Source organism: Bufo gargarizans, chromosome 2, assembly GCF_014858855.1.
Source record: "Bufo gargarizans isolate SCDJY-AF-19 chromosome 2, ASM1485885v1, whole genome shotgun sequence".
Taxonomy (NCBI): Eukaryota; Metazoa; Chordata; class Amphibia; order Anura; family Bufonidae; genus Bufo; species Bufo gargarizans.
This window is the reverse complement of record NC_058081.1, coordinates 37,405,622-37,422,872: the sequence shown is the minus strand read 5'-3', so window position 1 is coordinate 37,422,872 and position 17,251 is coordinate 37,405,622. Positions and strand designations below refer to the sequence as shown.

Genomic DNA, 17,251 nt, shown 5'->3' with positions numbered 1-17,251 from the left:
TCTGCCAATACTTAAAGGGAGGCTAGACTTTGGAACCAAGGAGAACATATTAAGCATGCTCGGCTATCTACCAATCTGTCCAGAAATTTCATAGAGAAAACAGAGATCCCTCTCTCCTCTAATCCTCTCCATTTTGGTGGGAACTGGCTGAAGGGTTGGGCTTATAAAAAGGAGGAGGAGCCTTATCTTTGAGGACAACGCTGTAGAGGGGATTCCTGCCTATCAGTCAGAGATTGGACCTTTTGGACTATAATATTAGTAAGGACTGCAAGATATTATCAAACAAGACCAGCTAAACTCAATCAAACCAAAATACCATTGGCCAATAGTGGTCATCCAATCCCAGACACTGATGTGTACTGATATATCACTACTGTCTACCCAAGTATCACTCTATCTCATATCAAACCATCAATCTATCTATCCATCTTGGATAACACAGACAACCCAATAATGTGAATGGGCACTGTGTAATACTTTACTTCCCCCTGTGGTGGCGCTGCAGGAAAATGTAACACTTACTGCCAGGTCTACCCACAGATCAGAGCCGATCTCTCGGGGACTCAGCAGGGGAGACACTTTCTGATATGCTTATTGTTAAACAACCCTTCTCACTATTAAGGATTGTCCAAAGTGGAGAGCACCTTTAAAAGGGAATCTCCACTCTGGTAAGGTAATTCCAAGTAGAATCCTCTATTAACAAGGAGCATGAAATCCTGACAGGCGGTGGGACAACTTCCAGGCACTGCAGCCACATCCAGCAGCAGTAACTTAACCTTAACCATGGACAGCCGTCACCTAGTCCTAAAAATGTGTGGCTTGTGTCACCTAATCTTCAAGACTTCCGGCCAGTGACATTCAATCTCACACAGCTGGCCGCTTTCACGTAATATATATAAACATTATATATATATATATTTATATATATATATATATATATATATATATAATGATACAACCAAGGATATCTTTACACTGAGGGCCATATACCACGGGTTATACTACATACTTATAATGGGTTAAGTCAACTTGGCACCCACATGGAAAAGAGGTAACTAAAGACTGACATGTCATAAGGGTGACATCGGTAGAGGTCTACCAACCTTGTAGGGTTGTATAATTCATATTGATTTCAATGAAGAGGTGGTGGAGGCATCCCCAGACATTTCTTCATTAAAACTCCAGCAGGATCCAATTGTTGGGGCCTCCAATTCCAGGAACTCCACCGATAACCTTCTCTACAAAAAGGGACCTTTATCCCATAAACGTCCACGACTGGGACCACCCCATCTTATTGCAATGCGTCCACCACCTCTAATTACATTTTGGACATATCATGGTCCTCTCCAATGAGCACTGACGTCTCAGCACCTTGGTGATCCTATGTGACAGGACACATATGTCATAACATAGATGACTAAAAACACCACCCAACATCTCTGCCGCTTCCGCCTATGCCTCGCATGCCGACATCTCCAGTGAAATATTGTACACCACTGCAATCACTGGCACTTCAATCAGAAACACTGCCCATCAATGTCACCTGAGAGGCAACATTCAGCATCCATGCCATCTCCTCCACCCTGAAGCTGTCCATCATGGCACACAAATAATGCATGTCATTGCCACCTCAATACAAGCGCTGTCACTTCAGACCGGGCATGTCATCAGCGGGCATCAGGGCAACCAGATGCTTGATCAGATACAGCAGAACAACCCCCCCCATGATATCCAGGGCACCATCACCCCTGGGTGCATCATGTAGGCACTTTTCCACCGATGGTGGATACCTACATCTTGAAACATACAAACACTTGTGCGTGGACCCAGCAGATTAGAGTGCATGGCAATTACACAACAAATGTGCATGGGTCAAGGGGACAACCCAATTATGACTGTAGGCATTTGTACGTCACCAACATATACCGCAGCACTGTATAGGAAGCCGTAAATGACCAATGGCAAGACATACTGACCAAGACTTCTACATGACAATGGAAGAAGCCATTACCTATAGAGCTTCCAATCTAAAAATACAAGTATGCTCCTGTCCACCCAATACCTGTGCTCGCACATACGTGCCCTCTCACATACATTCATGCATATGCACATATCAACCCGGACTCGTCAGTGTCTTACCTGAGACAATCTGAACAGATCTTGTCGGTGTATGGTTCTCTAGCTCTGCATTCACTCTCTCTCCCTGTGTCTCTCTCCCTCCCTCTGCTTATCTCAATGTCTCTTACTCTCTCCAGCCTCTGAATGACTCCTCCTCTCGTCTCCATCTCTCCCTCCCTGCAGCAGGGCTAGAGAGACAGCACCAGAGACAGCAGCCAGAAAGACAGCTAGAGTGCACCTTCTTCTGTAGTAGGACACATCATCGTTTGAGGTGAAGAGATCTATAGAAAGATATCACCAAAGAGACAGCAGCCATGTAGACATCTTGCGTTAATCTTTCTCTGTAGTAGGATACATCATCTAGAACTGAGGCCAATACAGTTGTAGACAGCAGAGTAGAGAGCTGGCATCTGGAAAAGCAGTCTAAATGACAGCTAGAGTGCACCGTCCTCTAATGTAGGACCCATCGTAAAGAACTGAAGTCAAAACAGAGACATGATCTGAGGTAGATATCTTTTGTAGAATACATAATCTAGAACTGAGGCCAATACAGTTGTAGACAGCAGAGTAGAGACACAGCCCTTGCGGCGACAGTCTAATGAGAGCTAGAGTACACCTTCAATAGTAGGACTCATGGTAAAGCAATAGTAGGACACATCATGAAAAAATTAATAAAAAATAGACAGCAGAGTAGAGATAGACAGCAACTGAGACAGGTAGAGTGACCTACTTCTATATTAGGACAAATCTTGAAGCTAGAGAGTACCACTTTCTGTACTAGACAGAGAGCACAGCATGTAGTAGGGACACAACAATAAATGCATAGACCAAGAGACCTACTTAATGGACAGCTATAGACAGACATAACAGGGGAGAGGGCCATCCTGCCATACAATAAATGAGACAGCAGGCATCCTCCATTAGGTCAAACATCACAGAGACAGTTACAGATACAGTGTGAGACAGCTATAGATTAACTTCTATAGAGAGACTCCATTACAGAAAATTAGAGTACTTCAGATATATAATTCTAAGGATTAGAGTGCTTCATTATGAACCACATCAGAGACTGCTACAAGATGGCTAGAAACAAGCACCACAGTATAAAAATCTCCGGTATAAGAAAAGAGACAGTTCATAGACAGGCATAACACTAGAAAGTGCTCCCTTATAGACCTCTAGACAAGACAGAGAGACACCTACTGCCAGAGAAAACATAAGAGACTGCTGTAGTCAATTAGGGTTTTCTATAAGTAGACAGCTAAAGATGGATCTAGCATATAAGATAGCTCCCTCACAGACTGCTCTACTGCTGGGCGTAAATGACATGGTAGACAGCTGTAGACAGACATGAGAGGAGAGAGCGCTCCTTGCATTGTCAATCATAGAACTGTCTTGGGCGCCATCAATGTGAGCAAAAGCAATTGAGTGATGTCAAAATGAATAAATGAGTGATGGTTCCAGGGCTCTTGAGTGCAGCCATAAATCATGACTGATGTCTCTTGTGAAGCACTGAGACAGCTAAAGAGACAGTACCTAGCAAAGTGGGTCATAGAGGATGGAATCAGAAATGACACAAATGACATTATAGAAAGGATTCGGTCATAGCTATTGCATCCCTCAGCTGGGAGCCCCACGTAGGACCTCAAGTGCTCAGTCCTCAACTTTCAAGAGTATTCATGACATAACACATTGATGTGATTCTTAAGGAAGAGACCACCCTGGACTTAAATAAGGCTTAGACTATTCCAACTGAGAACTTTCTCCAATGGGCCCCAAAGGTCCAGCCAAAGACAACCCCATTTGGAGGCAATTTTGGAACCAATTAATAGGGTGTGAGCCGAACTTGTCGATTTCAGCAGGACTGGCTGACCATCTAATGTGCATGGGGCCATCTGACTGATATCTGCAGTTGGATGTTGAAATGACCATTCCTTTTGTTCTTGGAGAGATAAGATGCTGCCAGAGGAGTCAACCAGCGGCTTTCTCGTTCACCATTCAGGATGTCTGCATGGTCAACCAAGCGGAAGAGATTGAAAGTTATGAGAGATAGCCGTTGGCCATTCACCTGCGTAATTGTCATAGACTAACTTCCCGAATCATGTACCATTCTTGCACTTTGTTTCTGCAGTCCAGAATATGAGTAATGCCCGAGATAACAGTCAGGGGGATAATAGATCGACGTTCAAAGAGGACTTCTTATCTCATGATAACACTCTATATGAGATATCCAGGAGGAAACCAGCTACGGGGCATACATGAATCTTGGCTAGCTAAGGTTTGTACACACTTGGTTGGGAGAAATAGGTAGCATTCAGCACCAGGAACAGCTCCAGAATGACCAACCAGCCAAACACTAATTATGACAACAAACTCAACTCTACAACAAGGAAAGGATAAAGCCAAGTAGTCAGGAGATATGATGATCCTGCCCACACACAGAAGAAGTCTTCAGTTCTTCACAAATACCCAATTGTTCACCTTAAAATAAGGGTAAAAGCCCCTGAGGCCTCATAGCGAGCATCTAAAGTAGTTTCCAGTCTCCTTAAGTCCTCAGGACCTTGAACACCAAGATGCCTCTCAAGTTAGCTCTTTTTTTTTATTTTTATAAGTGATTCCTTATGTTGCTAAAGCTGCCCATGAACGTGGTAGAAGTCGACGGACAGGGATGATTATGGCCATGTCAGGGACCATCGCAAACGTGAATGATCTGCTGAAAAAATCCAACCGGCTGGCAAATTTAAGCTTGGCCAAAAATACTGGTGTAAATACTGGCTACTTGATTGGCCTGTTTAGGCTGCTATGTAACAGTTGGGGTGGTTTGATGATCACACAGTTGATCTCTTGCCATATTCTGATTGATTTTTTCATGTGTATAGCCGGCTTAAGACTAGATTGCTTGCCATCAAATGTTTCTAATGGGCAATGTTAATTTGCCCCAGGACTGTGAGATGTTCTGGAAATGACTGCCATCTATAACTATGGACCTCCACACTATGTTCTTTAAATTCAAATTTGTTGTGGAAAACTGTGCAGTGTCCTAAACTGGTGCCAATCTTTAGATGTTCTGTGGTTACAGGTGGGTTAGGTTGCTCCAATTTCTTCTCCAACTCTTCACAGACAATACATTAGTAACCAAAGAAAAGGACCAAACAATCTGATGGCTACATCCATTTAATACAATAGATGGAAGGAAGAGGGAGTGACTAAGGCACTCTTATTCAAGGGTGATCTTTGCAGCCCATTTTTGTTCTTGCATTATGTACCCTCTTTTCTAATATATGACCGTGGCTTCATCGAGGGGCACTGGGGGAGTTTGCAGAGAAGAAAGGGGCACAAAGTTAGGGTTTTGCTTGGGACCCCATCTTATATGTATGACTGTGGCTACATTAAGGGTGTGTAAGGTGCAAGTGAACAAGAACCTCTTATTATTGGATGGGCATTGTAGCCAAGATGGCACAGTTTTGGTTCTTGCCCTGGGAATCCTCTCTTCTATGCATATATGCATGTCTTTGGCTACATTAAGGGCACTGAAGGGGTGATGGTGGAAGTGAGAAAGGCCCTCTTAATTTTAGATGGAGTTTGCAGCCTAGTAGAATGCCAAGTTTAGTTTTTGGTAACCCTCTTGCCTTTATATGCCTCTGGCTATATTAAGGGGGTGGGGGTAAGAGCGAAGAAGGTCTTTTTCTTGGATAGCGTTTGCAGCCAAGAATTAGGGCTAATTTTGGTTCTTACACTGGCAACTCTCTTGTCTATGTATGCCATCATTGGCCTGTGAGGTACCATCACACATTCTAGAGGGGGAAATTGTCAATGCATTTTGTGAAGGCAACAAAGTGCATCAGACAAAATGGCGCTGGACTGTATTTCCGAGTAATGATGTATCCACAAAGGTGATGTAAATCAAGACGACTAATCCTATAATTGATTCACCTGTCCTCAGACACGAGAAGACTCCCTGCACCCAGCCTGGTATTAGTGAAGTGTCAGGATGGTGCATGGTCAATACCGGGATCATACTTGTCATGTCATCAATGTCAGGCGGGTGATTTAAAGGGAGGCTCTCTCCCGCATCTCTTCTGCTGTGACTTCGTCCAGTTACTGCACTGCAACTAATTACTGTAATGGGATCAATTCTGCAAGAGGAGCGATGTCGAGGACATTGAAGACAGCCATCATCTGAAGGAACAAACTAAGGAAACGCTACTGTATATAGTCATTGCTCAAATAAAATATTCAGCCCCCACCAGATTTCTTAGTGTATCCAGAAGATCACTCTGGAGAATATTTATCTGTATGATGAGTGTAGGAGAGCTGACAATGTTGTGAGAGGTCTGCGAGGTGCAAAGTGATGTGTGCACCACTGTGCACGGCCTGCATACTAGTGCCATGCTATAATTATGCTGTATACCATGAGTGGTGACATCATAGGTGGCATATTATAGGATGCTGATGTGTGTGACACCACACTGTATTTTTGTACTTTCAAATGCCACTGTCAGTACAGGTTTTTAACTCTGGGTGGCAAGCTGGCTGGTCTTTTCCTCCTGTCCAGGTGTGTCACAGGTTATCTGAACACATTCCTAAGCTGTGGATGTCACTGCTTAGACCTCTAACGAGGTCCATCGAACAGTGGGCCTATTTGCGAATGTCACTTACCTCCATTAGTCTAACTAGGTCCCTAGGATGGTGCACCAATTTGCAATTGTCACTCACCTCCACTAGCTAGCTAACTATTACACAGGGAGCTGGCTGCCATATGGAACCATAGATGCCAAAATACATAAAAAAGACTTAAGACAATTATTTTGGATAATAAAGGCTATGATAGAACCGTGATATTAACGTATATCTTTAAGTCTGCTTAAAATCAGTATGACGCCTGCCTCCACTATTTGCCTGTTTCATACATTTATCAGCATATACATAGACCCTGGGGCTCCTGGCTCTTCAGGTTCACTTGCTGCATGCCTGGGTCACATCCTCCATTCACTAATGCACTTCCAGGATGAGCTGTAGACTCGGTGCAGACCCTAGAGAGACGCCGAGCTCATCGCGTTCTCTATTTCAGTCTTGTGTTCGTCTTTGCTCCATTTGCTCCTGGTGTTTTATAAATCAACAGGCTTATCAGTGGACCCTATATATAGTAACCCAGGAATCAGCCCCATCCCGACGCAGACCGTTATTCCTCATCGCTATATATACATACATATACACACACACATACACATAGTGATGGCTGCCCTCGGATTCTCCCAGAGATTTCCTTCCTCTACAAAGATATTTATAGATATCCTGGTGGATCTGTTCTGCCCTGGAGAGTAATGAGGCAGAAAAAGGGGGTAAGAGGAATAATGGGTCAGAAGAAGGGGGTACATAGAGTATACAGGGGGTATGAGGAATAATGGGGTAGAGGAAGGGGGGTATGAGAAATTATGGGTCAGAAGAAGGGGGTACATAGAATATACAGGTGGAATAAAGAATACCAGGGCAGAAGAAGGGGTATATAGAGTATACAGGGGGTATAAGGAATAATAGGGTATAACAAGGTGGTATATACAGTGGGTATGAGGAATAATGGGGTAGAGAAAGGGGTACATAGAGTATACAGGCGGTATGAGGAAAAATGGGGTAGAGAAAGGGGTACATAGAGTATACAGGGGCTATAAGAAATTATGGGTCAGAAGAAGGCGGTACGAAGATTATACAGGGGGTAGGGGGATTAATGGGACAGAATAAGGGGGTACATAGAGTATACAGGCGGTATGAGGAATAATGGAGTAGAGAAAATGGGGTACACTTGGGGTAGGGTATACTGGGGGTATAAGGAATAATGGGGCAGAAGAAAAGGGTACATAGAGAAAACAGGGGGTATTAGGAATAATAGGGTATAACAAGGTGGTACATAGAGTATACAGGGGGTATGAGGAATAAGGGAGCAGAGAAAGGGGGTACATATAATATACAGGTAGAATGAGTAATAATGGGTCAGAAGAAGGGGGTACAAAGAGTATACAGGGGGTATGAGGAATAATGGAGTAGAGGAAGGGGTACATAGAGTGGAATTACAAGTGGGTTTACTTGACTGATTTATTACAATATTCCTGTAGTAACATAATCCGGCAGTAGGGGGCAGCACTTATTGCAGTCTGTATGGATTCTTTATAGTCTATGTGTACCGATGAAGGAGCCAGCCTAACAAGACCCCAGATGTGCGTGTGTCCATCTACATGAACACAAACTCTACCAGGTTCCCTGGACTACGTGGCAGTTCTGTGCTAGAAGGAAGTGCCGGATTATCAGACTGATCTATTGGCTCCCAGGGTTATACATAAACCGGATTCGCTGCACTTTGTGTACGTTTTGATCAACATGCATCGGCCCATTCACCACGTCAAGTGGCCTCCAACGAGCGGGCCCTACTCCAAACAGGTGCAGCACCACCCGGTGACCACATCTGTCACAACATAGAATCTGGAGGGGCGAGACTAGGGTTGCCACTAGGCCGGTAAGTTATTGTCCCTGCCGGTAATTTTTTTTTACCTTCAATTATAACTGCCGGTATGTTCCCATGCGGACTGTTACTGATGAGGCTTCCACTGTGGGGCACTCATTAGTACTGCTTTTACCTTTACCCCACTTGTGTTAAGAAAAAAAATTAAATAAAAATAAACTCAGCGGTGAACACTCGCTGCTGACTGGAGGCTCAGGACAGGACAGGACCTACGCTCCACTGTGATGACGTCTGTCAGGTCCTGTCCTCCAGTCAGCAGTGAGTGTTTACAGAGGACGATCAAATGGAGGAGGTGACATGGGGGCATTATTAATCCTGGGGGGCACTAATGGGGGCCTTACTACAGTCCTGATCAAAAGTTTAAGACCACTTGAAAAATGTCAAAAAATCATATTTAGCATGGCTGGATCTTAACAAGGTTCCAAGTAGAGCTTCAACATGTAACAAGAAGAAATGAGAGTGAGACAAAACATTTTTTGAGCATTCAATTTAATGAAAACAACAAATAAACTGAAACAGGCTGTTTTTCAGCTGATCAAAAGTTTAGGACCACATGCCTTTAAAAGGCCAAATCTGTGCCAAGATGTGGAATTATTATAATTTTCTGCCAGGCAGTCACACGTTGTGATGGCAAAGGCAAAAAAAACTCTCCCTTTTTGAACCTGGTCGGGTTGTTGAACTGCATAAGCAGGGTCTCTTACAGCGCGCCATCGCTGCTGAGGTGGGACGCAGTAAGACAGTCATTTGGAATTTCTTAAATTCTTAAAGGATCCTTAGGGTTATGGAACAAAAAGTCAAGTGGAAGACCCCAAAAAATTTAATCAGCACTGAGCCGGAGGATCCAATTGGCTGTCCGTCAAGACACTGGACGATCCTCGACCCAAATTAAGGCCCTTACTGGCGCTGACTGCAGCCCCATAACCCTCAGACGGCATCTGAGACTGAAGGGCTTCAAAAACAAAAAACTTTTTCAAAGACCTCGTCTCCTTGAACGCCACAGAACTGCTCGTTTGGACTTTGCAAGAGAGCACCAAACATGGGACATTCAAAGGTGGAAGAAAGTTTTATTCTCTGATGAGAAAACATTTAACCTTGATGGTCCTGATGGTTTCCAACGTTACTGGCATGACAAGCAGATCCCACCTGAGATGTTTTCTACGCGCCACAGTGGAGGGGGCACCATAATGGTCTGGGGTGCTTTTTTCCTTCAGTGGAACAATGGAGCTTCAGGAAGTGCAGGGGTGTCAAACGGCCGCTGGCTATGACCAGATGTTGCAGAGAGCATTCCTCATGACTGAGGGCCCTCGTCTGTGTGGTAACGACTGGGTTTTTCAACAGGACAACACTACAGTAGGGTTGTTGCGGGTATCGAAATTTCGATACCCAATCGATACTTTTGTCCCGGTATCGATACGATACCGGGATTTCCGTTTTTTCGATACTGGGCTGCGCTTCTGCGCAGTCTAGTATCTCTGAACATGAGCGCGCTGCTATCGGCGCGCTCATGTTCTCTCTCAGCAGCACGGGGAGAAGGAAGCTGTCCTCCCTCCCCCTGTGCTGCTGCCGCTGCCACCAATGAGAAGAGAGGGGCGGAGGAGGGGCGGCAATGAGAAGAGAGGGGCGGAGGAGGGGCGGGCGCACTGCGCCACCAATGATAGGATTATTTCCACACAGAGCGGCGCCCAGCGATGCCCCAGCACTCACCATTAGTCCTGGGCGCCGCTCCGTTCGCCTGCAGTGCTCCATTACTGTCTCCTCTCCTGCTCCACATGCTGCTGATTACTATCGGAGCGATGGGAGGAGACATCAGCTTCACTAGTGGGCGTTCCTTCTCCCTGCGCTGCGATTGGACAGCGCTACAGCCAGGGAGAAGGAACGCCCACTAGTGAAACTGATGTCTCCTCCCATCGCTCCGATAGTAATCAGCAGCATGTGGAGCAGGAGAGGAGACAGTAATGGAGCACTGCAGGCGAACGGAGCGGCGCCCAGGACTAATGGTGAGTGCTGAGACATCGCTGGGCGCCGCTCTGTGTGGAAATAATCCTATCATTGGTGGCGCAGTGCGCCCGCCCCTCCTCCGCCCCTCTCTTCTCATTGCCGCCCCTCTCTTCTCATTGCCGCCCCTCCTCCGCCCCTCTCCCCCTGCTGTGAATTTCACACTTTGCAGCGCAAATGGTAAAATCAGCGGTGGGTTTTGCTGCCGGTTTCCATGGGTTTCGCTGCAGAAATGCAGTAAGATTCACAGCAGACTTACCCTTGAGTGCGCCCAAAGCAGCGGAAATTGAGCAGATTTGCTTTTGGGTTTCGGCTCCAGCTCCTGGTGAACATGAAGCAGTATACCCCTCCTCTGTCACTACCTGACATACTGTACCAGGTCCTGTGCCAGTCTTTGTATAACCAGGCTGTCTGCAATGTCCTCTCAGGAAATCAGGTTGTACAGAGACTGGCATGGGATGAAGGGAGGGCAGTATAGCTATTTTTATTTATTTAGGACTTTTGCTGTGGCTGCATGGGTAATTCAGCAAAAAGGAGATTTTTGTGAAACTCACCTGTAAAATCTTTTTCTCGTCTTTTCCATTGGGGGACACAGACCATGGGTATAGCTTAGAGGTATTAGTAGGAGGGACACTATGCAAATGAAAGAGCTCCTCCTCCTCGGGCTATACCCCCAGACTCCACCAGGAGGAACTCAGGCGTTGCACAAGCAGTAGGAGAAGGAGCAAGAAAAAATCATGGAAACCATCGGACCAAGCCATAAGGTCCAACCAGAAACAGAAAAACTGAACTAAAGACCCCTCCTGCAACAGGAATAATGGGTGGGAGCTGTGTCCCCCAATGGAAAAGACGAGAAAAAGATTTTACAGGTGAGTTTCACAAAAATCTCCTTTTCTCGTGCTTTTTTCCATTGGGGGACACAGACCATGGGACGTCCAAAAGCAGTCCATGGGGTGGGAAAAAATATCAGCACCGCCAGGAGGAACGCCCCAACGGTCAAACAGGAACCACAGCCTGCAAAACCCTGCGGCCAAAGCCGCATCAGCCGAAGCCAGTGAATGCAACTGACAAAAATTTGCAAAGGTATGCAAGGACGACCAGGTGGCCGCCGTACACAGCTGAGACGCAGAGGCACGACTGCGTCTTGCCCAGGAAGCCCCCTCCGCCCCAATGGAGTGAGCGGCAATCCTAGCCGGGGGAACTCCACCACAAGCGTGACAAGCCGCGGAAATAGCCAAGCAGATCCAGAGTGCCAAGAACGGCGGACGGAAGCAGTAGCCGCGAGACACACCTTCAGGACCCGTACAACATCCAGGGAATGCAGAGTGCGTTCCTTGGGGTTAGCCGGAGAAGGACAAAAGGAAGGCAGGACAAGATCCTCATAAAGGTGGAAGGGAGAGACCACCCTGGGCAAAAAGAAGGGGACTGGACGGAGCACAACTTAATCCTGGTGGAAAACCAGAAAGGCTCCTGACAGGAAAGAGCGGCCAGCTTCGACACCAGTCTGACTTAAAAGCTCGTGATGGGATGTGAACTCACAGCCACTGCATAATAGCCCAGAACTTTAATCACTACGCTATGTAGCTGTATCAGAAGCTATGGTCACAAGGAAGTCCAGATGAGAACAGTCAGAGAGACCCTCCTCAAAGGCTTGAAGGGGGCCGACTGCAGAGCGCGCAGAATCAAATTGAGATCCCAAGGAGACAAAGGGGGAACATACGGGGAACCGAATGCGCCACCCCCGAAGAAAGGTCACCACCGGACCCTTAAGAGCATGGGACCTCTGACGGCCCGCGCCGAAACCTGACCTTACAGGGAACTAAGCGACAGTCCCTGCAGAAGCCCAGACTGAAGAAAAGACAGAAAAAAAGATGGAAAACCGAAGGGGAGGGAACCCCGAACCCTCAAAAAAGGATAGGAAGGCCATCCAGGTACGATAGTAAATCCGGGAGGAAGAAGACTTCCCCGGACTGATCATGGTCCTAACCACTGAATCCGAGAACCCCATCTTCATCAGGATGGCGGTTTCAACAGTCACGCCGGTAAACGAAGAGACCGCAAATTCCGGTGGAAGAACGGGCCCTGAGACAGTAGGCCCTGTCCGTCGGGAAGAGGCCCTGGGGCGTCCGCCAGCAACCGAGCCACGTCCGAAAAACCACGCGCGGCGAGGCCACTCTGGGGTGATGAGAACGGTCGGAGTCCCTTCCGCCTCGAACTGGCGTAGACCCTTTGGTAGGAGAGGAAAACAGAGGAGGCTGAAGTCCTGCCACGGAGACACCTGCGCATCCATCCGTACGCCTCCGGATCTCGGGCGCGAGCCAGGACCACTGGGATCTTGTTGTTGAACCCGGACGCCATTAAGTCCACATCCGGACGGTCCCATCTGTGGCAGATTTCTTCGAACCCTTCTGGATGCAGAGACCACTCGCTTGGATCCACCGTGTTGTGGCTTAGAAAGTCCGCTGTCCAGTTGTCCACTCCTGGAATGCAAACTGCTGACAACACCGGAACGTGCGTCTCCGCCCACGTCAGAATTCTCTTCACCTCCTGCATCACCATCCGGCTGCGGGTCCCGCCCTGATGGTCGATATAGGCCACGGCCGCGGCATTGCCCGTTTGAACCCGCACTGGGACGCCCGCAAGGAGAGAGGTCCAATAGGAGAGAGAGAGCGGAAAAAATCGCCCTCAGTTCCAGAAAGTTGATTGGAAGGCGAGACTCTGCCGCCGACCAAATTCCTTGAACCGTGCGAGACTGGAAAACGCCCCCCCAACCCAGGATGCTGGCATCGGTGGCGGCGATCGTCCAGGAGAATGCGAGAAAGGAACTCCCCGACCTCAGGTTCATCGGGAACAGCCACCAAGGGAGAGCTGCCCGAACCCGCTGAAAGGTAAAGGATCTCCTGTTGCGCCAGGCGAGTGTGAAACTGGGCATATGGAAGGCCTCGAAAGAGGCTACCATAAGACCCAGGACCTGCAAGTATTCCCGAATGGAGAGGCACGGGGAGCGCAGCAGATGCGACACTGCCCCCTGGACCTGGGAGGACTTGAAGGCTGGTAGAATACTTTGGCAGCCGAGGTGTCCAAAATCACCCTCCGGAAGGAGAGCCTCTGGGACGGGAAGAGGCAGGAGTTTGGGAAAGTTACCAGCCAGCCGAACCGTTCCAGGGTCTGAACAGTGATCCGGACGCTGTCCGTGGTCTGCGGTAGAGAGGGGGGCCTCTATCCGGATATCGTCCCGATAGGGCAGCAAAGGAATGCCCCTGGTACGAAGAAGCGCCATGAGCGGTCCAGGACCGTGGCAAGGACCCGCGGGGTGGACGCCAACCCGAAGGAAGGGCGACAAACTGACAGTGTCGACCCATAATGGCGAAGCGCAGGAATCGATGGTGGGATTCCGCAATCGGGACATGTGATAGGCCTAGGAGCAGCAGGGCGGGCTGACTGGGCCCTCTAGTGCCGGGAAGGCTGGTGCAAAGGAAGGCCTCTTTGCGGGCGACCTGAGACCCCCGGCGGAGGAAGCAGGCGACGGCCTACCAGATGAGAAACGGCAAAAGGCATGCAGAGATGAACTCGTCCAGCTGATCCCCATAAGGTCTGGAAACCCCAAAGGGGAGATTAGCAAGGGAACGCTTGGTGGAGGCGTCAGCGTCCCACACCTTCAATCAGATCTCTTCGCGCTGAGTGACAGAGATGGCCAACCTGCGGGCAAAGAGGGAAACAATGTCCCTAGAAGCTTCGCAAAGAATCTTAGAAGCCTGAGACATCTGGAGAACCAACTCCAGTGTGTTAGTAGCCGCATCTCGTACCGCCAGTTCCTGGTGGTGGTGTTGTAACCACACCGAGAGAGCACTGGCTACCCCTGCTGAGTGAAAGGTAGGTCACAGGGACGCGCTGCCAGCGAAAAAAGGACCTGGAAGAGAGTCTATGCGTCTGTCTACAGCATCCTGGAAAGAGGAACTGACTAAGACAGGAAGGGCCACATAATTGGCTAATCCGGCCACCGGAGGATCCACCTTAGGGGGAGGAGACACCTCTCCTCGCCGTCAGCAGGGAAAGGAAAGTATATTCATGCGCTGGGTGGTCGAGAACCTTATTAAGACTACCCCAGGCCCTGGACATGACCGCGGAAAAATCCCTCATGGACCGGGAACATGGTAGTCTCCGACTGCCTGGACGGAAAAAGGGGGAACTCCTGACCAGTGGAAGGAGGAGAATCCCCTTGGAGAATAAAGGTGTCTCGGACAGTCACCACTAAGTCAGCCACCCTGGTGGAGAGCTTAGGCGAGGGGTCCCGCTCCATGACCTAATCAGAGCCGGAAATTCTCCTTCAGACTTGCGCTCCCTAAGGGAGGGGAGAGTCGCCCGAACGCGCCTCTAGACGAGGGGGGGGGAGAGCCAGAGCCATCCGAGGAGGGATGCTGCTGCTCACGCTCCCTGTTAGTAGTCGGGCGTCTTCTGTGGAAAACCACTTAGAGAGGTGGTTGGCGTCACAGGATTTGAAAATGCCCTATAGTCCAAAAAGGACCTGGCTCGTCCGAGCCGGATAATTCTCCTTCGGATTACTCTCCCTAGGGAGGAGGAAGAGCAGTCCGCAAGCGCCACCGGCGAGGTGAGGGGGGTGGAGAGACGGAGACATCCGAGGTGGGATGCTGCCGCTCACGCTGCCTCTTCGTAGTCAGTCACCCACTGTGGGGACCACTGAGAGAGATGGAGTCGTTAGCGCCACAGGATTAAAAGACATGGTTGCCTTGGCGACTAAGACCAATTTAGCGGCCGCGCTGGACATGGCAGATGCCCAAGCGGGGACCGCAGGCCCCCAGGGACGTGGAGGAGGGGTGGAGGAGGGGGGTAAGGCAGGGATGCAGGTAATACTTATCTGCTCCTGCAGATCTTCTCCCTCGACTCCAGGACCAGCAGGGATGCACCTCTTCAGGCGTCTGACTCCTTGTCCAGGAGTGCAGTGTTCTGGTGGAGGGTGGCAGCAGGAGACCCAGTAGCTGGTGGGATACCGGAGCTGCAGGTCGAGCCCGGATCCACTTGTCTTCTTTGGGGGGCAATGGAGGCAGCCAGGCAGCGTCCAAGGACGGCAGCGGGCATTCCACGGGGGACCAGGAAGGCGCCATGCCGACCTGTGTCCCCATCTAGAATAATGTAAACAATTTTTGAAGGCTGAAAGGGGTTTTGAACTCAGAAAGCCTGGACATGGGGCAGCAGCAGCAGTACCACTGAGCTACCAGCTTGCCTGGCACAAAACGGAGTAGAGTGATGAGGAGCTGCACGGCCATGAGCAAACAGAGTCTCCGGTGTAAGGAGAGTCAGAGCGGCATGCCGAGGCTCCGCCTCCCCGAACGCGTCATTATGGCGCGAAAAAAGCGCGCGAAAATAAGCGCGCGCACGAAAAATAAGCCGCGAAAATAAGCGCGCGCGCGAAAATATGCGCGCGCGAAAATATGCGCGAAAATATGCGCGCGCGAAAATATGCGCGAAAATAAGCGCGCGCGCGAAAATATGCGCGAAAATAAGCGCGCGCGCGAAAATAAGCACGCGCGTGATTTCAACAAACACCACGTGGAGGCGCGGCCTGCCGGCGGGCGCTGAGGGAGCGCAGCAGCCAAGGCCCGACGAGAGAAGCGCTGAAGCCCACAGTTTAAGGGGGAAGAGATGCCAGTACTCCAGTGCCAAAATGAAGAAAGTGCCCCATCAGGATCCTTCTTCAAGCTCACCCAGGTAGCCACAGACAAACAGACACAGAGGGAGGGGGAGGGATTGGGCAACACTTATCTGCTCAGCATGCTCCCTCGATGTCCAGACCAGCAGGGATGCGCCTCTTCAGACTTCTGACTCCAATCCAGGAGAACAGTGCTCTGGAGGAGGGTAGGCAGCAGGCGTCCCAGCAGCTGGTGGGATGCCGGAGCTAACAGGTCGAGCCCGGATCCACTTATCTTCTTGGGGGGAAATGGAGGCAGCCAGGCAACGTCCCAAAGACGGCGGCGGGCACTCCACGGGGGACCAGGAAGGCGCCATGCCGACCTGTGTCCCCATCTAGAATAAAAATAACAAAAAGGAGTAGAATCAGAGAGTGTCAACCTCCTTCACCAGACACTAAGCAAAGACTGAGTTCCTCCTGGTGGAGTCTGGGGGTATAGCCCGAGGAGGAGGAGCTCTTTCATTTGCATAGTGTCCCTCCTACTAATACCTCTAAGCTATACCCATGGTCTGTGTCCCCCAATGGAAAAAAGCACGAGAAATGTGAAACATTTTAGGATTGCTGAGGATATGCCACCTACTTCTAAAACGGGGCTCACAAAATGAACGAAAGCGAAGCGGACAGATGCAGCCACCCTCGATTCACTTCTGTGGAAGTTCCGAAAATATTTCCGGCAGTCCTATAGAGGTGAACGGAGGAGATGGGCATGCTTGGAGCACTCTGCTGTTCTTGGATCTCCCACAGAAGAGAGCGGAGAGCACGCCGCGCAGTGCGCTCTAGTTCTCTTTGGGGGTCCCGTTCCAGAGGACATTGGTTGTATATCCTAGTGACGTGCCACCCCTTCTAATGGAGAAAAATCTGCAACAATCCTGTCAGAAATGGACAGGCTGTGGATTTAAAAATGTATGCAGATGGCT

General features: G+C 49.1%; 1 protein-coding gene across 4 annotated transcripts in view; it reads right to left on the bottom strand.

The window, feature by feature from the left end:
* ACHE (acetylcholinesterase (Cartwright blood group)) overlaps positions 1-17,251 on the bottom strand; it is a 54,873-nt gene that overhangs the window by 13,141 nt on the left and 24,481 nt on the right. Inside the window, exon 1 of one of the 4 annotated variants that reach the window (XM_044278767.1) lies at positions 2,140-2,244. The exons of the other annotated variants lie outside the window; for them this stretch is intronic. The gene's annotated coding sequence lies outside the window, so the exon portion shown is untranslated. Of the gene's footprint in view, positions 1-2,139; positions 2,245-17,251 lie in introns of those variants that run through there. 4 annotated transcript variants of the gene reach the window in all.